Below are 22,921 nucleotides of genomic sequence, written 5' to 3' on the forward strand. Positions count from 1 at the left end.
TGCCGGCAGACCTATTTTTAGATGTGTCTGACACAATGGCCCAGTGAACTCTCAGCCAAGGACAAAGAGAATAACAGCAGAATGAATGGCCAGTCTGCGCTGTGTGTGTGTGGTTTGGATAATTATCTCAAAGCGTCTCTCACACAGTAAAGTTATACACTAGATCAGTGGAAGAAAAGATAAACAGATATTCATGTAGCCTGAAATAAAGTAAAAAAAATCTAGTGGATAAACATTCAGAAAACATGGGTTGAAAATGTGACCTAAGACTTCAGAGAACCTATTTTTTTTTGTCCTCAAAGGAGTAGTTCACTTCCAGAACTAAAATTTTCTGATAATTTACTCCAAGGTGTTTGTCTTTCTTTCTTCAGTTGAAAAGAAATTAAAGGAAATCCAGAGATGTACTCACCCCCTTGTCATCCAAGATGTTCATATCTTTCTGTCTTCAGTCGTGAAGAAATTATGGTTTTTGAGGAAAACATTTCAGGATTTTTCTCCATAAAATGGACTTTATTGGTGCCCCGAATTTGAACTTTTAAAATGTAGTTTAAATACAGTTTCAAAGGGCTCTAAATGATCCCAGCCGAGGAAGAAGGGTCTTATCTAGCGAAACGATCTGTATTTTTTTTCTAAAAATAAATTTTTTATACTTTTTAAGCACAAAAGCTTGTGTAGCACAAGGTCTGGGATGCATGTTCACAATGCTATGTACTACTGAATCACGCCGAAAGGTCACACGGAACATAGGCGGAACTAAAGACCCAGTGTTTGCACAGTGGATGTGCAAAGACTAAGAAAGTGCAAGTGCAAAAGTGCAAAAAGGTACAGCGATGTCCTCCTCTCAAGTTGTAGGAGAAAATAAGATGGAGTTTTTTTTCAGTGGTGGCCAATGAATTGAAGGGCTAAATTGCAGCTTCAAAGGGCTTTTCATGATTCCAGCTGAGGAAAAACTGTCTAATCTAATGAGACGATCAGTCATTTTCTAAAAAAAAATAAAATTTATATACTTTATAACCACAAATGCTCATCTTGCACTAGCTCTGTGATCCGCATGTGTATCTTCTTGCATTGCGTAATCACGTTGGAAAAGTCACGTGTGGCTAGTTCTTCATCTGTGTACTCTGGTTCGAAAAGGCTTTTTTTCCTAAAGGGCGTTTGACTTTCTTTGCATGTTCACTTTGTAAACACTGGGTAGGTACTTCCGCCTACATCACATGTGAGGTCGAGTTAGTGCGAGATGCTAGGTAAGTGCTAGATAACACCCTTACTACTCAGCTGGAATCGTATAGAACCCTTTGAAGCTGCACTGAAATTGCAGTTTGGACCTTCAACCCATTGCCCACCATTGAAGTCCACTATATGGAGAAAAATCCTGGAATGTTTTCTTCAAAAATCTTAATTTCTTTTCGACTGAAGAAAGAAAGACATGAACATCTTTGATGACATTTTATCTGGAATTTTTCATTCTGGAAGTGAACTAATCCTTTAAAAACTGTTTGACATAACAAAGGAAGAACGCAAATGGCTAAACTCAGTTCTGTTGTTTGCCTCTGAAGAACTAGGGCTGGTGATGGTGTTACTGTGGCCCAATTACAAACAGCCCATAAATATGAACTGATGTTTCACAAAATTATTCCTACAATGAAATTGAAAATAGAAGCAGGATCGGTGTGATGGGCTTTGGTCTTCTCCACCTGGTTGTGCTCCTAATTGTGGAATCCCCATAAAATCTGACGTGATTTTTAAACACATTTGGCTCATTGTCTCGTTATTTATGAAAGCATGAAGTAATCCACCTTGCTGGCACCAAAAACAGTGCAAGCTTTGCATGGCATAATCCGCTGTCATGCTTCCTGACTGCAAAAAGTCCTTGAAAATTATTTTTGAAGTAAACATTTTTGAAGTAAGGTATGATAGTGGAAGTTGATGTGGCCTTCAACGTGGCTACATTTGCCCTTGGAGATCTAGAGCTCCTGACATCTCATATAAAGTACCTTTTGAAATGGGAAGAAGCCTTGAAAATGTGTGCTACATTCAGCACTCTAAAAACATTTAAGATGTTGTTGTACCATGTAGTTTGTGCAGTATATGTGACCCTGGACCACAAAACCTTCTTAAGTAGCATGGGTATATTTTTAGCAATAACAAAAAATACATTGTATGGGACAAAATAATAAATTTTTCTTTTATGCCAAAAATCATTAGGATATTAAGTAAAGCCCTTTTTTAATTAAGATATTTTGTAAATTTCCTACCGTAAATATATCAAAACGTAATTTTTGATTAGTAATATGCATTGCTAAGAATTTCATGTGGACAACAATGTATTTATTATAATTTTTATATAATTTATATTACATATATAAATAAAAATATTTAATACATAACATATTTCTCTTAAATATATACATTAATTTGTGTGTATTTATATATACATAATAATTACACACAGTACACACACACATATTAGTTTATTATGTATGTGATTATTGCGATTAATCGTTTGACAGCCCTAGATTATTGTTTTTACAATATTAATAAACAGGAAGATAATACTAAGTAACACACATTTTAGATGCAATTTACCTAAATTAAAATAGTTAGAAACCGAATCAACTGCAGATGTAGTTTGTTCCTGAATAAATCAGCATTTTAGAATGAATAAGTTGAGTGAATAGTTCAGTGACTCAGTCATGAAGGCAGTCACTTATTTTGGTCTTAAATCAGAGTTTTTGAACAAACTGGTTGAGTGAATAATTCAGTGACTCACTCGAATATCAATGTTGCTTGCACTAACCACTAACCCACAGACTGACAGCTTATCTAGAATGCTGCAAACACAGACAAGTGGAACGATACAAACGGTAAAAAAAGTCTGTTGTACTAAATATCAGCACTCTTGGTTCACCAGACGACCAATTAAATTCGAGAAGGAGAACTCATTGTCATATAATGCAGAACATCATGCCAAATTTATACACAATCATCTGCTGATCTTAACCTTTTCACTCACTGTGCAACGTCACACGAGTCGTGAGTGGCTGTGAGAGTTGTCTCTTTGATGATATTAATTGTGATGGCTGTATCGCATTGCGGCACTGCTGCTGGGGTAAACACGTCCAGATACTCCTGAATCATTTGTACATGACGTAGCTGTGGTTTTCTTCTTTGTTTTCTGTTTTCATGGGATACTGCATACGTGGTTGATATATCAAACCTTGGGACACAAGGAGGCTTTAGCACTGAACCCCCTGTGGGCTATGACTTTCAAATATGGCTTACAAATCCAATATCTGATATCTGTTAGTCTGACCTAGATCTAAACACTCAGGACAACCCTAAGAAACACAATTAGATATGCCTTCATGTAATTGGAGTATTAAAGACCAGAGAAATGTGTCAAAACATGGGCTCTGTGCATTAGACCTTGCAGTGTAAATGCAGCAATTGACTCTTTCCGGGAGAGATCATCCAATTTCGCTGTCTGAATGCGTTTGTCCTTCAAAGTGTTAACTGCCCTGCTGTCTGTCGCTTTCTGAGAGCTTTATGAAGACCCCGCTCAAGTTCCTAGTGGTGAACTTCATCCGCTTTGTTGGTTTTTTATGGCAACACAGACCCCTGCTGATGAGCTGACCTTGTTTGGGTGCTTCTGTGCCGGTAGAAGCTCTTGATGGTTCGACCTTTCAGATGTGTCTGTAAGCTGTCATTTTTCTTCTCTGTGGGGTTTTGTGTCTGGATTTACGGCAACTTCTCAGTCTTTCTCACTCTTTCGGTCATCAAAGGTGTCTTTGTAACTGTTTACTTCACATCCTGTCCTGTCAGATTGATTTGCCATCCTTGATATTGTGTCTGATAAAAATTTTTAGACTGGAAGTCGAGAAATCCCATACATTGAAAGCATAGCACAGTTTTCTACTTCTAAAGAATTTATAAAAGAGAGAGGGAGACAGAGAGATTTTTATCACACTTTGTCATTTTAACAGTTAAGAGTAATTTCTAGCAAATTGTTGATTTTTCAAGCATTGAATTAATAAAGAACAAAGAAAGCAAAAAGGCACAAATGAATCTTACTGCGCTTGAAATTTTAACAAACAGCATCAGGAGTTCAAGTAAACTGCAAAAATAGCTGAAAAATAATACAGAAAGAATAAATGATAAAATATACTTTTAATCATAGTTCTAATAATTTGCATAGTCTTCAGTTGATATTATTATGCAAAAATGAAAATTCTGTCATCATTTGCTCACCTTCATGTTGTTCCAAACCTGTCTGACCTTCTTTTGTTTGTCAAACACAAAAGACGATATTTTGAGAAATGTGTCAGTTTTTTTCAATGATGATAAAACTAGTTAGTTATCAACATTCTTCAAAATATGCAAAGTATGTTTTGTGTTCTGTAGAAGACAGTTAGTCAGCAGTTCTTTTTAATATTTATTCCATGCTGTTGGGTGAGAAGAAGCCTGAAAGTTAAAAATACAACCAGTTTTATGATTTTGTTTTATTCCTGTTTTGAGACACAATATCTAAAGGATCATTATACTTTCATTTTAATATTTTAATATTTTTCATAATAAAATTTGTAATATTAATGTATAATATAATTTTAAAATACTGAATTATTTAGTATTTATAACTTGATATTGTTATTCTTTTCATTTATATCACTCACTGTAAAAAACAATTTGCTGAGTCAACTTAAAATAATTTGTTACCCGGCTGCCTTAAAATTTTAAGTTCAGTTGGCACCGATAGCCCAGTGGTTAGCGTTCCGAAATATAGCGCAGCTGTGCTGCCGGCGACCCGAGTTTGATTGCCATCTCGAGGTTGTTTGCTGTCCCCCCCCCCCTTCACCCAATGTTTTCCTGTCTGCTCAATTATCCTGTAAAATAAAGGAAAAAAGCCCCATAAATAAAATAAAATTAAGTTCAGTCAACTCAAAAAAGTTTAGTCAACTTGAAATGTTAAGTTGTACTAACAACTTAGATATCTAAGTTGATTCAACTTAAATTTATAAGCCAGCTGGGTAACTTACCCAGCTTTTAAGTTTAACAAACCAAATTTTTTGTTAAGTCAACTCAAATATCACTTAGTACAACTTAACATTTCAAATGAACTAAACTTATTTGAGTTGACTGAACATAAAATTTTAAGGCAGCAGGGTTACAAATAATTTTAAGTTGACTCAACAAATAGTGTTTTTTCGTTTTTTTTTTTTTTTTTTTTTTTTTTTTTTTTACAGTGTAATGCAAGTCTAAGTGACTATGGTTTGCAATGAATTTTACGGACAAATACACTATGGCATAATTTTATTTTAACTAACCCTCTAAATGGTAATTTACAACATTACAGCATTACAGTATTTTTCTGTGAAGTTGCTTTGAAACTGTCCACTGTGAAAAGATCTGTATAAATATAATTGATTAGATTTGAATGTTATTTAAAAAATCATCATTTTTAAGTCCCTTTGGATAAAAACATCTGCTAAATAAATAAAATAAGTAGCTTCACCTATAAATTCTGTTGATATAGCTATTCTTTGTGAATATTGGTATAAAGGAAACACTGATACAAGGTCTGTGTGTCTATGCACTTTTGAACACATGGCCATCTACGCACAACCCTTCTCTGTTAGTATGATGAAGTGTGTCAGCTGCCAAGATGTGTCGATGAGAGGAGGATTACACGTCTGTAAGAGCTCATCACAGCTGGCTTATCTTTTGTGTTGGAGAGAGAGAGGGAGGTTATAAGAACAACCTCAGTGCTGTTTATCTGTGTATCAAAGCTTCTGTCACCTGCAGTTTGCTCAACGCTCACCTCTGTGAAGGGTAAAACGCTGTTTCTTTGGCAGCCCTTGCGTTGCTGTAATCGTAAATGGCTTTGTCTCAGCAGCGGAGCCGCTTGCACACACTCTCACACACATTTTATTCATGTCTCCCCCTGTGTCATCTTTCTGAACAAATATTGCTTTGGTGTTCTGCTTTATTTTTTAAACCTCTTTTACGTGCCTTGGGTATTATGGGCTGGCGGGAATCTCTGTACAGTTTATCCCTTTTTACCTGCCGCTTTCAAAGTCTCTCTCTGTGCTCGCGTTCAGATCTTCAATGCGTTGCAGTTGGGGAAAACATTAAGAGGTGAAATGCGTATGAGCGAGAGCGAGATTGATGGCCTGCGTTTCTCTCGTGGTGGGTTTTGCGCACTCTGCCTCGAGCCGTGGGCTTTTTCATCATCTTCCATTAAAGAGAATTTGAAATGCGCTTCCTGGCCTCTATTTATTTAATCAAGCACTTCCTTTAAAAGACGAATCAAATAAACATGCGCTGGACCTTGCAGACGTAATTAGACCCCATTTGGTCTCTCCAAGTCAATTCTTCCTTCTTTTTTGCCTTTTCTATTAAAGAAACTGGGTTTAGAAAAACCTCTCAAGCATGATAGATGCTCTCCTCTAGCTTGTAGAATCATGGGATCGCAGGTTTTTTTCTCTATTCACTATGACAGCCGGTTTACTGAAGGTCACGTATGAGTCGGGTGGCTTTTGACTTTCGAATTGTAAATATGTATGATTAAAGGTTAAAGAGTTCACCCAGATGAATATTTTTTATTATTAGGATTTGTACTGATGCTATTAGGCATCTAAAATTTGATCTTAATTTTATTATTAGGAAAAATATTATAGCCTACAATATATCATTATCATAAAATAAAATTTCTATTCCTATTGTTATAAGATATTGCTCATATAGCCCACCCCTAGATTTAACCCTTTAACTGTCACCCCCATTTTTGAACATAGACGTAAAAGTGCACTATCCAAAATCAAAATTGTTATAATTCATGAACGAATACATTTTGTAATATGATTTTGAAGTACCATTGTGATGGTAATGCAATGTCTGATTTCACAGGATGAAGTTTGAGGTTTTAAGCTTTCAAATTAGGGCTGCACAATTGTGACAAAAACATTATTGTCAATTTTTGTCATTAATTAATCTATTACTGTTCCTACATAATTTGGTAAAAGTCTTAGACCTTTCCAATGATTTCCAACAATATATAGTTTGTCATGATTAGATTAGGATTTATTTGTAAAATAGTGAAGTAAACTTAGGCGTCCCACTGAGGGTAGTTTAGTACTGTAGATAATATTTTCCTTCACTTTTCACCACCCATTTTATTATTATCCTCATATTTTATAATATTTATCTCATAGCCTGGTTGCACTCTGATTGTTACACATATGGAGTGCCTTTTTGTAATTGTTTCACCATAGTAACAGTAACAATCGTTAACCATGTGGATTTGTAGTAAATACATTTAGCTTTTTCTGTGGTAGTAAGATTTATTCAAAATCTTAGACTGCTTCATATCACAAGGAACAGTGGGTGGGAATTTTAATGAATGCATTTTTGTTGTGGATTTAGTTGTTCGGCTGATGGCTTTCATCCCGTTGCCTGGCTGTTGTTCCACATGTGCAGAAAATGTTCCACTACCAGTTGTAATGCCGTAAAAATGCCCAGGATTGTAAAAAATCATAGTGTTTTCAAGGATGCTTGTTGGTGTCATGTCTCTCTGGAGGGATTCCTGTTTATTTCCACCACAGAGATACCTTGTTTCAAGGAATGACGAAGGTTTTGCGTAGTAAATTCACCTCCTTAAGTATCTTTATGATCTGTTTTACACCTGGTACTAACATCTGTCTTGGGTTTCTTGATCACAAGCGGTCAGCAATGACAGATGTATTTCGAGTGGGACTCGAGTGTTTATGGACTGCTTAATTGGCATGCAAATGTAGAAAATTAACACTTTAGAACGTTTGTCAGCCAATCAGATTCATAGACAAGTTCCAGAAAGCAAAAGATTCTAGGTTGATATGTGATGTAAAGACCTAATTTTTGGCCTTTTCACCTCATTCTTTTCAATCTAAGTACAATAAAAACGGAGACAACATACACTCTTTTCCTTTATGGACCAATTCTGTGTCCTGATCTTTTTCGAAACCAGAGATATGCCTCTTTGAATTGCACACAGTCTAGCCAGCTAATGTTTATATGAGAGTTGGAGTGGAGAATTTAGAGCGGTTAATGAGAAAAAGCTGGGAAGACAGATGAGAGCTCAGCACGGCTTTCAGAAGCTGAATATTCACAACCATAAATAAGAGGGAGGCAGAGCACGACTGAATCTGGGTTGGAGGAAAAAAGGGAAAAGGTTTGTTCTAAAACCTAGTGAGCTGTCTTCTGTGGCAGCATCCAAATTGAAATATAACCTCATGAGTGACCGTTTTGGAACGCTCTACATGGACAGGAACCTGCGTCATACAAATTGTGCTTCTCACGTGAATGGGATGGAGTAGAAATCATCAAGATAGTTTCCTGGACTGGTTTTAGCTAGGTTAAGTCTTCTAGACTCACCCTTGAAATTCCTTTAAGGTCATCAAGGTAGACCAGTGAAAACAAGCCTGCTCTAGCAATTCAGTTATTTAATGCTGTTTTACAGCAGAGTATGATTTAGCATGTTGCTAAGCTAAAAACACAGCACGGGTATGTGTAATAAACCATTCTCTCAATTCGTCTGCCGTCTTGAACAGATTTTTTTTTCTTTTCCACTGAGCTTGACGCAGTGCAATCTTTGATTGCCTTCTTCACAAAGGATACATGTGAAGCTGCCTCACAATTTGTCCTAAAGAAAGTGTCTACTTTTTGGAACAGACTTCATATTGGGGGCATGACTGATGCCTTAAAATTCTGCCTATGTAGGCAGCTAGGTTTTGGGGATTCACAAAGGCTTTTGCTGTATCACTGTGGTGGTTCACTGATCTCTGCTTGGTTTGATCATTTCCACTCAAAAAAGCAGCTCTCTTTCTATCCCCTCTTGCTCTCTCATTTTAGTCCTGCTGTCTACCCTTCATTCGTTTTTGCCTGTCCTCTTGTCACAGACTGGCTGGAAGGGGAGGATTGCGTCTTTCCCGCAATAACGCAGCTGCAGTGAGACAGACATGGCCGACTCACTCTCACCGCCGTTCTGCAGCGCTCTAATTTACTGAGAGCTTGAAAGAATCGTTGTTTATCCCCGAGCCCTGCAGGCTGATCTGTATCCTGTCAATGCGGCCCTCTCCCCCACCATTCCGACGTTCCTCTCCTTCGCTCCACTCTGTCTTCCCGTGCTCCTTTGATTCCACTCCCTCTCTCCGTGCTCCACAACTTGTTCTCCATAATTAGAACGAGCACGTAGGGGATGGAAAATGAGGGAGGGGAGAGAGGCGCCAGGGCCGTGCTGATGAGGCAGACGAGAGAGCCGTCTGATTGGCTGAGCCGTTGGCAGGGGACGCAAGGGGGGATGGGAATCTGCGACGCCATTGGCCGAGCTTGCTCTTCGGGGAGGAAGTGAAGGATAGATCGAGGCCTAACTCGGCTGTGTGTGTGCGTCTCGCGCTCGTTTTCTCTCTGAAGCCTCTACAGGGATCCAGGCTGCTCTCATCAACAGCTCATCAAATCAAGCACAGCCTTGCCGTTGTCTACTGTGTCTCACTCGCTCCGCAGACGCATACATTAGTCACTGCTTGCGTGAGAGACGAAACACCAAGCCCTTTTATGTTTTGTTGAAATCTTTTATCTGTCCTTTCATTCTCCTTCATTAGAGACATGCAAAATGAGGTAGTTACAAAAGCAACTAGTCGATGGATTGTGCGAACGACTAGTCAACCCATTCGTCTTAAATAATTCTTTGTGATATAAGGCTTGCTTCAACCCCAATCGTACACGGTTATTAGCAGGCTTTGCGTTTAAAACTAGCTAGGAAATGGAACAAAATGCAGAATCTCGTCAAATACAAAAACTAGTCAACCCCACTGATCGACGATTCGTTGACCCATCCCTATGTTTCCGCATAAATGATGAGCTGTCCCATTACGGCTTGTCAATAAGGAAAGATAATCTGAAAGCTGTTTCGTGCCTTCAGGCGCTCTCATTGCCCATATTAACAATGCTAATTGGTTCAGTGGATCCAATTCTTTTTTAATTTGGGTTTCAAACAGTCTTGTTTTGTTAATTGATGATAAGGGAATTGCGGTCCGCCGTAGATGGATGACTCTCTGTCAAAGAAAACGCCACTGAAGCTAAAATGCTAGTGGAACCATGCTCCAGCTGTGACCTTCTGCCGACTGTCTGGGGAGATATAAAACCAACGGGCCATCGCTTCTCGTACGGTCGCTTGAACCCCAAACCCTAGCCGCTCTCTCAAGCCAAGACCTTGACAAGGAAGTCGTTCAGCCAGCGAGACGTCGGAGCTTTGTCTCGCTGTAGCTTTCCTCTGCGGACCTCTTGACTTTTGACAGGAAATGAAAGATTAATGTCTGCTTTTAACAAAGATCGGATTTGAGGATCACAGAGGGGACGCTCTTGAATGTTAGTGTGCACACAGAAGCCCCCTTTCGTTGCAGTATTGGGTCTCAGAGCAGCCGAGCTGGAGTGCGCCGTGCAGTTGAGGTGAAGTGTTCTCGCCTCCATCGCCGTTTTCTTTCATCCGTTTATTTCTGTGTTGCTCTGGGGCAGAATAAAATGTAGCCTCCCAGGAATATGCATGTGCTTCAGATGACTATGATACAGTACTGTCGCTAAAATTCACAAAGCTCAAAATTGGTTTGAGTTGGCCCCTGCTCCCCTGAGCCCGAATAAGTGGGGTCTACCATAGAGCAGTGGTTCCCAAACCTGTTCCTGAAGCGCCCCCAACAGTGTACATTTTGTATGCCTTCTAAATCAAACACTTCTTATTCAGGTCATCAGCTCATTAGTAGAGAATCCAAGACCTAGAGTGGGTGTGTCAGATAAAGGAGACATTGACAGTGTGCATTGTTTATGGGTTTTAGGAACAGAGTCCACGGTTCTGATATTGTGCCACTTCAGTGTGTTTTTTTTTTTTTTTTGCAACAAATTAACAAAATACTCCCGTAAACCTCTGTACACTGAAAAAAGCGTGGTTTAGTATATGTCAGCTTAACTTTTTCTTTTGAGAGCGGTATTATTTTTTCGATTTTTACGCAAAATAGAATGGATTTCATTCATACTGGACGCCAGAGGGCGCCCTCGTGCAGAAAATCCACATACGCGTTAAAGAGTATCACATTCCGTTCCAGCTTCTCTAATATGGCTAAAGGCATAGCTATTGCTGTAACTGAATAAAAACAAGATATAATGTTAAACGTTTTGAATGATAAAATGTAAGGACAATAAACACTCGTCTGCAGTAATATATGGTTTATCTGTGTTCTTCAAGCCATCTCGTGTTTTTTCATAAGCCATTGCTAATTGACATAGAATATGAGTATAGAATTTATTGTCTGCCTCATTCTGTGATAAGAATCCACATCAGATCACATAAGGAAATTATTTCAAACACTCGACTGATGTTGTGAATCAAAAACAAGTTGTAATGTTTTTCATTAAAACATCTATTGTGTGTGTGCAAATTTGTACCTTACCTTAAGACAAGAAGTTTATCTGTCAAATCCACATCAGAGACAAGCATTGCTTTATTTGTGCTTTTAAAAAAGCATCGTCTCAATAATAACAGTTAATGTTCATTCAAGATACTGTCTTTAGATATCAGAACCCATTCTAACTGGTGTTTTATCCAGTATCATAGCTGAAATTCTATTTTCTATGGAGAAAATTCTATCTTAATGTACATCGTCTGTCTGATTGCAGACTGCTGTTTGTGTGTGCATTTGCAAATAATTCTGTATATGTAATATATAATATAATATTGTGTAATAATGTCCACTATCGACCATAGATGCTCATGATATATCCACCTTATTTTTCAGTGCTGAAGTAAGCTGTTTTCTGGTAATGTGTTAGAGGTCCGGTCCATAATGCGCCATAGGGAAATAACGATATATATAAATATAAATAAATAACTATAACGATAAATAAGAATATCGAAGTGCAGTAAATGGTAAAACAGTTTGCACTACAAACCAGTGTGTTCATAATTAAGATAATACATTAAAAAAATATGGTAAGACACACCAGCATTATTAGCAAAACAGCTAAGTGTTTTTTGGATCATTTTTTGCTTTGTAAAGTTGCTTTTTTAACACTGTTGCCGCAGGTTGTTTTTTATGTCTGCGGATTGAAGTGTCCTCAGTAATGTAATATTCAGCCCTGGAATGCTAATTTTACCAGGGCTACCCTGATAAAAAACGTGTGTTTTACCTCCCGGAATACCCTTTGAAACGCAATTCGGCCACCTTTGGGCTAGTTTTGAGTAGCAGTTGGGTGGGTTTTGTTGTGAAAACCTGGCAAACCTGAAATCACGTGACCAATGACAAACGAATTGGTCATTAGCACAATTCATTTTGCATGTCGGAATGTTTAAACCCCCAGATCTTTCTTTATGAATACATTTTCCTACAGACTTAATTACATTTTTTAAAATACCCAGTCATACTAGTAATATGAAGAATACAAATTATTTCAGGTAAATTAAATATTTTCCATATGCAACTCGTATATGTGTACATTATTCTTCTATTACATCATATTAATATTCGTACTGGCATTTGATGCCAGTTTAATGGGTAAATTAATTTATCAGACACAGAAATTCAACAAACAAACATACAAACAAGTTAGGCTTTTATTTGTGCATGCAACATAAGTCGATCTATGATGTGTGATGAATGCTTCTTCCAACGGAGCTTCTTTCACAGGCTTTTGGATGCCTTATTTTTTACTAACCACCAGATAGCGCTGTTTTCGACCGTCTCAAAGCTTTTAATATTTTCTCAAAACAGTCCGAGGAAAGTCTTAGTGCTTCAGGAGGCTTCATTTGCCCATTACTGCAGTCAGTTGTTGAATGAATGAGTCTCATGTCCTGCTTGTTTACTTCAAACTGGAAGACACTCCCACTTTTGACGCAAGGCCTCATAGGGTGTAGGAAACTTGCAGATATTCTGCCTCTTAGAGGTCTTGACTGTTTGGAAAACAAACCTAGAATATGGTTGTTATGTGTCTACAAGACAAAACATATTTTGAAGACAGATGGTGCTTCCACCTTTGATTTGGGTGAAGAATGGAACATGTGCACCCCAGGATGTAGTTCATCAGCAGTGTCTCCCATCACTAGACTCCCGGCAATTGTTACCAGACAGCAGACGACGCCCACAGCTGGCATGATGCCACCTCCGACTGTGGAGGGTGCAATTGATCAGCAATTGTTTTTTTATTTGTTTTTTTATCTAAGAGCAAAAGCAGCTACTAAAAACTGTGCTGTTCCAACTTAGTAATATAGACAGCTTTTATGGTTGTCAGTAGCCCTTTCACACATTCTTTACTGGTGTATTACAATTTAGAGACCATGTGTGAACAAGAACTTTTCAAAAATCAGTTCAGCCTATTTTACATTATGTGAAGTTATAACATTACCAGTAAATTACTGTTATTATGCTATGTGTGTAGAAAGCATGAGATTAATTTATGAAGTTAGGACGCGCTGGTGTAATAAGTCTGCTTTGGGCCAATGATAAAGCTTTCGATGGAGATGCCATGATTGTTATACTTGGAAATGTGCGTTCCCTGTCGAAATCTCTGTTTTTGTTTTGGTCTGTGTGATTTCTAGGGATGCTCTCCACTAAAGATTTTTCTGGTCGACTAGTAGTCATTCATTTTAAGCATTAGATGACATTAGTCGCACAATTATTAATAAACCATATAAATCATAACAACGAGCCTTTAATTGCCTACATAGTCTAATAAGTGCTCAAGCACACACGACAAAAGCTTGCCACAGCGCACCAGCAGATATAATAATTATGAGTGTGTCAGGGAAAAACAGCAAGGAGACTGCATTAATGTTTTAATAATTTATTGATAAACCAGTGCTTTCTTTGTTTACGGCTTAAGAAATAAAGTCAGCAAAACTCGTCATCTTCAGAGTAGTGGCTGTGCCTGTATGCACATTTCATACGGATTACATAATCTGAGAATATTTGTTTTCTATTTGAATTGGTTCATTTAAAAGTAGACATTTCACTCTCTATATATATTTTTCATGTCTGTAAGGCAAGTGTACACAGAGTTTCGAAGTTTCGTGCTCAAGTTCACAGATATCGAGATGGCAGAAAGCGCATACTGTTTGCTTTATTTTACAAAAGCACAATGTTTTGTTGTTATTGTGAGTGCACACAAATAAACATAGTCTTTACAGATTCAAAGGATGTATTTTATCTGTATGACAAAAAATGACATGGATTTAAAAAAAAAAAATTCTGCGACTAAGCGACTAATAAAATTTTGGTCGACCAAGCCTCTTCTCGTTGACTAATGGTTCGTCAACTATTAGGGGGCAGCCCTAGTGATTTCAACCACTGCAAATTTACCCAGTAGTATTTTGACACTCCAGGTTGCCAGTTGGTGGAAATCACTGTATTGCAGCCATTGAAAGCCAGCAAAGGAACTGGGTTAGAGATTACAGATTCTGCCCGACCTAAAAAGCCTCACTATCCACCTGAAAAACTCTATGACCAGAAGCATGTTAAAAAGTGGGTAAATCAACTCATCAACTTGCAGCATAAGGCTTGTCACCTTCCATTGTCAATTGTGCTTCTGTCTGTTGTGTGTCCTCAATTTGGCAACCCGCATGAGCATAGAGTCTAAGAAGGAGGGGGTGGGAGAGACAACTCAACTTTTCAATATTTTGAATTTGCACTGCAATATTAATTGCAACTGCTAACTGTAAATATTATATAATCCACCGTTAAAGTGCAAATGGGATAATTAAATTCTAAAAGGTCAAAAATAAATTGTGTCTTTGTTTATTTGCCCTTATGTCGATTTTAAACCCTTATGGCTAATTTTTGTCTGTGAAAGATAAGAGATGGTATTTAAAAAAAAACAAAACAAAAACATTGGTATCCAAACAATTTTGAACCAGTGTTGACAAGTGTTGGGCTACTTTAACACTGTTGCCACGGGTTGTTTTTCATGTCCGCTGGTTGAACCAATAACGCCATATTTAGCCCCGGGGATTCTAATTTACCAGGGGAACCCAGACAAAAAACATGTATTTTACACCCCGGAGCGCTATTTTTAATGGGAGACCCCCCCTCGAAATGTGATTGGGCTAGTTTTCGCTAGTTTTGAGAAGCAATTGGGTGGGTTTTGCTGTGAAAACCTGGCAACCCTGCATTGGACAGATAGTCTTGCCAGTCTGTTGTTTGTGCTTAAACAATTGTAATTCCATTTTGTGCCACTAGTGGACCAAAAAAATGAAATGATGTGTTCCTATGGACCTCCTCACATGGGGTACAGTGTGTTTAAAGCCCATTTCCTTTAGCACAGAACTCAGTGTGCAGGTTGAAGTCCTGCGTGTGAGAGTGGAGCTCTCAGACGTTCTGGGTGAGAAATGATGGCTGGGATGACTTTGACAGGCCACCTGCTGAGCGAGTCTGATCCGCCATAGACGTCTCCTATCACTGCTGTCAACTGAAGCACTGACATCAGCCACAACAGAAAGCCACTGTCACACTTCAGTGTTTAATGGGCTGTGAATGGGAGCTGCACACAGTGACGTGTGTGTATGTGATGGTAGCAATTTTACATGCTCTATCAGACAGCTCTTTGATGCTACCACTGACAAGATGAGATATGATGAGGTGACGGGAGATCTGACATCCTTTCTCTCTCACACAGCTCTGTCAGTTCGGTTCCTCGTACAGACACACAGAGCATTTCTCATTATCACGCAGTGCGGATAAAGTAATCTTTTGTTGTCCATCCTTTTTTGTTGTTTCGTTTTATCTGTGTGTCTTAAAAGGGAGGCAGCTTCATTCATTTCTTCCTCTCAACACACAGACGCACACATGCACACACTGTTGCTGTAATGATCTGACTGTTTCTGTCTGTTCTTTATTGTTTTACCATTATATAATGGGGATGTGTCACAATGACTTATCGTCCAACAACCGACTAATAGATTAATGAGTTTGACTAGTTTTTTTCTTACATTTTTTTTTTGTTTTGGTTTTGATGTTTGTAGCAGTGGTGCTTTAATTAGCATGCCACCAGCATACTGTGCTTTAGATGTTAGACAGTTTGCACAGTTAAACCCTCTTGGGAAAATTTGCATCTTTAAATTGCAAAGCCCTTTTAAAGCATTCAGATATCTCTGGCCGTTGCATCCAATCTTTTGTTGTGTTTTTGAGCATTCCACCAAGAGCGCTGCATCTTTAGATGTTTTTAAGTAAAAAATAGTTAAACCTTATTTTTTTATAAGATTTATTTAACATTGCACGTATTTTAACGCAACAATATGTCTTATGTAAGCACCCACTAAGAAACGTGTGCAATCTGGTCAGGTGAGTCCAAAACCAGTCTAATTATTCAGGGATTCTTTTAGTCAACTGAGCAATTGGTCTGTTTCTTTGTTGACAGAATGTTATATTGCACATCCCTATTATGTAATAAAGTAGATCTGGTCCAAAATGTTAATGGAGTCATATAGTGTTCAGCCAGTGCCTTTGTTATTGTGTCATTAAACATGTCAAATGTTTGATTATACTGCAATGATTTGTTTAAAGAGGGTTTTTAAAGTAAACAGCAAATCAAGTTCAACAGTGACCGCATGTTTTTTTTTTTCCGAGGCCTTGTTTCTGGGAGTATTTTTCTCATTCATTTTCTCTGTGAGGATTTCGAAACAATCAATAAAGAGTTGAACCCAACCAACCAGCTCCGAGATTAATCACAACATTACAGCATTTCATTAGAAACAAACAAACATTAGAAAACAGAGCGCACAAAGGAACTAAATTGTGCACTTACTGTATGAGAGAATGAATGAAGTACTTCTACCATAAAGCATTACTAAGTAACAATTTTCGCTTTTTATGGTTTTTCGTTCCAATATTCTAATATCTTTCAATATTGGATACTTTATATCCATGAAAGCAGGTGATAAACATGTTCCATTGCTTAAAGATGACATATAAAGACAAAAAAGACAATGCTTGATAATTGGATCTGTTATCAAGACTACTCCCAAATCAATTATATTGGCTGAAAGAACTGTTAAACGGGTGCTATTTTCAGAGCTGATTGCAAAAAAAAAAAAAAAAAAAAAAAACAGGATTATGACCGAAAAATAGTTACATACCTGTAAAAAATGACAGTTATTTTAACGGTAAAAGACTGTAAAAATTGTACAGTGAAAAACTGTATTGGACATTACATGTAATTTTATAGTAGTATACTGTTTTTTGAAGTGAAAAAAACAAACAAATGTATAATTTACAGTGAATAAGCGTAAATTGTCATTCCCAGAACATTCCGCATAACATTTCACATTTGATGTTTTTTCAAATGATTTATTAATTTTTGGGTTGTATGTTACATCTAATGTTGTTTAATTTCAGTTTCACGTGTGTTACCATGATGGTGTTTAGTGTTTGTGTGAATGACACTTTGCACCTTCTATATGTTAGTGTTAAAAGCTGCTTGTGATGGGCTTTGGTCCATCATGTGACTTTGGTTATCAACAAAACAGATTTCAATACTTCCATAGGTTGGTACGTTGTAAAAAAAAAAATAGTTGAGAAAACGTAAACAGTAGTTTTTAAGTTTTTCTCAGTAAAGATACTTTGTTTAGCCAACACAAATTTGTTTGTTCATGCAATGCTGATTGTCTTATTTTGCTAATAGAAAAAGTCTTGTCACAGCAACTGAAACAACAATTACTGTTGCTGAGGTAATTTATTTTTTTATGTATCAAATTTTTTGTTTATTTACAAATGACAAAGAGTGAATTGTTATTGAAAACTTAGTGGATAACTTAGTCTAATATGTAGACAACATTGTCTTTGTTTGTAAAACAAAAGATATCCAGCAAACAGATATAAGTGTTTGAACATACTCTAGGCCTCAAAACTAGACACACAAACCTCAAGAAATCTAAATCTAAAAATGCATTTGCATGTTTACAGTGTATGTTAACATTATATACAGTAATAAAATTACGGTATTTAAATGTAAATTTAGGTTAAATCGGTAAAACCAAAAAGTTTGCTACCATATTTAATCAGTAAAATTCTGGCAACCACAGCTGCCAATTTTTTTTTTTTTACATTTTATGATTTTTTTTTTTACAGAATTAAAATTTCTCATTCTTTGCTTCTTTTGTTAGCTTATGTTCTGTAGGCTAACTTTTCAGCATGTAGCTTAGCTTAGCTTGGCACTAGCTAATTAGCAATTTGTACTAGCTTAGCGTAAACCCTATGATATGTAATGCAATGTTTTATTTACCAAACACCACAATTCCTGTTTACATGGTTAAAATAAATGCTTTTAAACTTTCTATTCATCAAAGAATGTATCACAGTTTGCACACAATTTTAAACAGCAAAGCTGTTTTCAATATTGACAATGATAATAATAATAAGAAGAAGAAGAATTGTTGTTGAGCACCAAATCACTGAAGACTAGAGTAATGGTCATCATAAGATTACATTTCAAAAATACGCAGTTAATTTAAATGTATATTTTTTTAGAACATATATTTATTATTGTTTTTGCTGTATTTCTAATCAAATAAATGCAGCCTTGGTGAGCACGTCTTTTTTTAAAAACGTAAAAATCGCACTAACCTAAACGTTTGAATGCTAAACCTATCATCACTTTAAGCCAATGCAAGGTCTGTCTTGAAAGGTTTAAACTTTATCAGCAAAAATCAATTTCACTATGGAGATTTTGCATGACCTTTTTATTTCCTGAACCCCGCTGTTTTGCTCTGTTGGTGTGATCACACCCACTGTGGTTAAAGTCTTTGCCATTCACGCTTAGGCATGCACCACTTAGTTGTTCTTTTTTTCCAAGCACAGAGTAACTACAGAGTTCATCTAGCAGCCTACCAGTTGTGTGAAATATACACCTTTTTACATCAGAAGTAGAGAGCCTATCTGTGTCACGGTGATTTTTAGTATGAAGACTTATTATTGTTGCCTTCTCCTGTCAGAAAGATACATATTTTTTCCTCCATCTCTCTTGTGGTTGCTTAATCCACCTCCACTCTCGGCTCCAGCACGCTCTCTGTGTCTGGGGAACGCTCTCGTCAAACCCAATATGTCAGCCTCTTTTCAGATTGTCAGGCATCACAACAGGGGAAGAGAATTCCTCCGTCAGCGCATTATGTGTGTGTGTGTCGTGTGTACTCGTATTGCCTTACGGCCCCTCTCCCTCACCGATGTGCGACTATCTATTGTCTCTTCTTATGACTGGCTGGAGCACAAAAGCCCTAAAGTGGTCTAGCTTCCATTTTTTTGGATTTCTTCTTCTGGGGTTTTAGCATCATCAGAAGACAAACATCATGGATGATTTCTGTGTCACTAAAATAAAATCCTCCCATGCTTAATTGATTCTACACTACGCTGTGCCTAAAATATGTTACGTATATGTTATATGTTACGACCATCCTAATTATTTAAAAATATAGTATAATATAATATAATATTATATAATATTTGTACATTTTTATAATTTATTTTTGGCACTCCACTTCAGCAAACCCCTTAAATCCAGATTTTAAATTCTGAGCTGTTTTAAAGAGACCAGGCTTCAGATGGCCACGCCTGGCTCCCCAATTATCCTCTCATAATTCCTCCATGTTTTAATTGGCTCGTACGGGGGCTGTCATGTGAAATGATGAAGGATGAGCACTGGGTGGGCTGCATTACTCAGTCTCACCAATCAGAAGAGAGAGACGCTGCATTCATTTTTTTTTCTCTGTCTTCTCTCCTCTGCTGAGATTTGGAGGGTGAGAGATGGAAAGAGAGAAACTTTGAATGGCCAATGAGCCTGAATAATTGCGTTCATCAATTAAAGAAGCCAGAGACTTAACGAATATAACTAATTATGGACATAAATCAAGCAAGCTCCAGCCTTGACTAATTTGTACAAGGTTGAAGTGGTTTGACTTCTACCACTAGGAGTTTTGCAAGAAAAGCTTGCAGAGATGAATACAACATGTCACCAAAATTAAAGCAGCAGAAGTTATCTATTCTACAATTGGAGATCACGCAAAAAATTCTGTCATCATTTACTCCTATTTCCAAACTCAAAAAGACTTACTTTGGAAACATTTTTAAAGAATGTTCTTGCAGCCCTTTTCCACAAGCTGCAAAAAAAACAAAGCATCATCAAATAAAACTGGTCCATGTGACTTCTAAAGCCTTTCGATAGCTTTTTGTGAGGGGAAAAACAGAAGTTCAAGCTATTATTCACAAAAATAAATAAATACAAATTAATGAAAAAAAAAACCTAAATTTTCAAATCTCATTGACGTCAACTTCAATCAGATATTGCACAACAAGACTTATCACACCTGGTTCGACATTAGTGATGTCACGGTCTTCTGCAGTGGTTTATAACCAATCATGATGTGTCATATGCAAATAAGAGCTTATTTTCATTACTCCTATGAGATTTGAGGTATCCTGATCATTTTCTCACCCCCGTGTCATCCAAGATCTTCATGTTTTTCTTTCTTCAGTCGCAAAGAAATTACGTTTTTTGAGGAAAACATTCCAGGATTTTTCTCCATATACACACTGCGTAATCACATTGGAAAATTCACACGCGGTTAGTTCTTCTTCTGTGTACTTAGATTAAAAAGGTACTCCGAAATCCGACATCGTTGTTTTAGCTTTTTTTTGTAAAGGCCGTTTGGCTTTCTTTGTACGTATAAGATATAATACATCTGAGCATGATAAAATTGCATTTTTTAAAGAAAGACATCAGATGGATTTAACTGGTTTTGCATCTGAACTCTTCATTTCTATTTCCCACTTCCAATTCTGTTTTTTTTTTACAAGCAAATTGGCCAGTTCAGATACTGGTTGCCAATTTTTTTTTCTTTAATCAAATCTGTTGTTTATTTGCTCTATAACAGACAAGCTGGTTTCAAACAAAAATCAAAAACAGAATGATCTGACTTAAGCTTTATGAAATTATGCTACATAAGACACCTGCACAAAACAAAAACAACAGGGGGCTGAATGAGAAAGCAAATCCTCTCTCTTGGAGTAGGTGGCGCTTGTGGAACAGCAGTGATATATTGTTTCCTTGGTTACTGCTGTAAACAAAGCAGTGATGAATTTATTAACGCTACTTTAACACTAACTTTAAACTTTTCTGAAGACAGTCAATTAACCCTTCACAGACAGCTTGATTGACAGGCGATATGACCAATCATAATGCCAAATTCACCATTCTGTCCAGCAAACAAATCATACAGTAGATTAATTTTGGTAGACTTAAACTCGAAAAATGGTGTCTTTCTGCAGTTGTAAATAAAATACGTTGTGGTGTTCATTCATGTTTTTTTCGTAGTTTTAATTAAAGAAGATGATCGGTTTATGTGTTGATTGATTTATTAAGGCAATACAGTGATCTGTCACAACACATTCAATATTTCGAGCAGCCGTGAATCTGATCTGTTTACAGACATTGTAATATTTCCACACAAATGATATTTTGGGAAAGGATTGCAAAGCCGTTTGTGTGCAGTTCCGGAACAGACATCCTCCAAAATATAATACTAAAAACCAGCCAGTTGCCAATCGTGTGTTTGGAGCAAAAAATGCCTGCTTCTGACTAATGGCCAGTCAACTGGTGCATCTCTACTTGAGACGACTTGGTATACAGTTCATAAGTCAAATGGGCTAGTGATGATGGAGCTCAACAGCCCCTGGTCACGATGAAACAGAGCAGTGTGAGTCATCATTCACTCATGACTATCAAAAAGGAGAAGTTTAGATTTTTAGGTGAACTGACTTTTTAAAAGTACTGAAATTCGGTGAGATTGAAAATGTTGGCTCTCAATCTCCCCATATTGGGTTGTGCCGATAGACAATAGTATCGTATATCGACGATAGTCAGAGATATCGCCTGTTGCTGATGTCTTTGATGATAGCAAGACGATTATTATTATTATCCGTCAAAAATAGATTAGGCGCCTATTCCAGAACTGCACACAAACGGCTTTATTGAAAACATTAGGCTGCTTTTAGCTTTATGCTGGTGTTGGTTCATTTGCCAGCAACAGAAACTAAGTAGGTAAATAATTAAATAAATTAGCACGATAATGTCGTATATCATGTATCGGGGATCTCGGAGGCTGACGAGAGGACGATATGAATATTGAGCATATCGCCCAACACTATCCCCATAACGTGATCTTCTTCGAAAATGTGAATTGTGACCATCCCCTTTCTTGAGTCATCTGGAAAAAGAATCCATGATAACATTAACAAGCTGTCTAGCGTAACTGGAAAAGCCAAGACTTTCCAGTGGAGAAAGTTACCGCTGGAAGTAGTTGACCCACAGTCTTCACGACACTCCGTCATCGAGGCTGATATGTGGTATTGCATCAAGCTGAGCATATGTTCCTCTTCATCCTCAACTAGGTCATCACTATTAAGCCTGCAACGTGAGGTTTGTCTCTTCTGAAGACCGCCTGAGTTTCCATCACAATCATTCATTGCGCTCCATGAGCCGCACGCTCGAGCTGGAACCACTGGCTCATGTGTCGTGGAATTTAAGGCCTCATTGGAAAGTTTTGCTCCATAGTCTTTCAGCACCACTTGGCCTGATATAATACAGAGCAAAGGAAATCAGTTTTATTTTTCCCTTATTTGACTTAGTGCTTATTATTAGTTGCAGAACATTGGTGGTGCTTATGATGTATCTTCCAGTATCATCAGTGTTGCTTTTGAGACTATGGGGAATAACAATGTGAGCCATCAGTGAGATTCCACAACTGACAGGAGTTCATAAAACAACCAGTCTACTAAAGTTCCTTAGCTGCAATCCATGCCAGGAGTTGTTATCACCTTAGCAATTGGAAACCAATTTTACTTGCAAGGTTGATTACGATTATTTA

At 37.3% G+C, this 22,921-nt stretch overlaps 1 protein-coding gene across 4 annotated transcripts in view; it reads left to right on the forward strand.

The window, feature by feature from the left end:
* Positions 1–22,921, forward strand: part of arid1b (AT rich interactive domain 1B (SWI1-like)) — a 95,456-nt gene that overhangs the window by 32,865 nt on the left and 39,670 nt on the right. The gene's annotated exons all lie outside the window — the stretch shown is intronic.

This window comes from Labeo rohita, chromosome 20 (assembly GCF_022985175.1).
Source record: "Labeo rohita strain BAU-BD-2019 chromosome 20, IGBB_LRoh.1.0, whole genome shotgun sequence".
Taxonomy (NCBI): domain Eukaryota; kingdom Metazoa; phylum Chordata; class Actinopteri; order Cypriniformes; family Cyprinidae; genus Labeo; species Labeo rohita.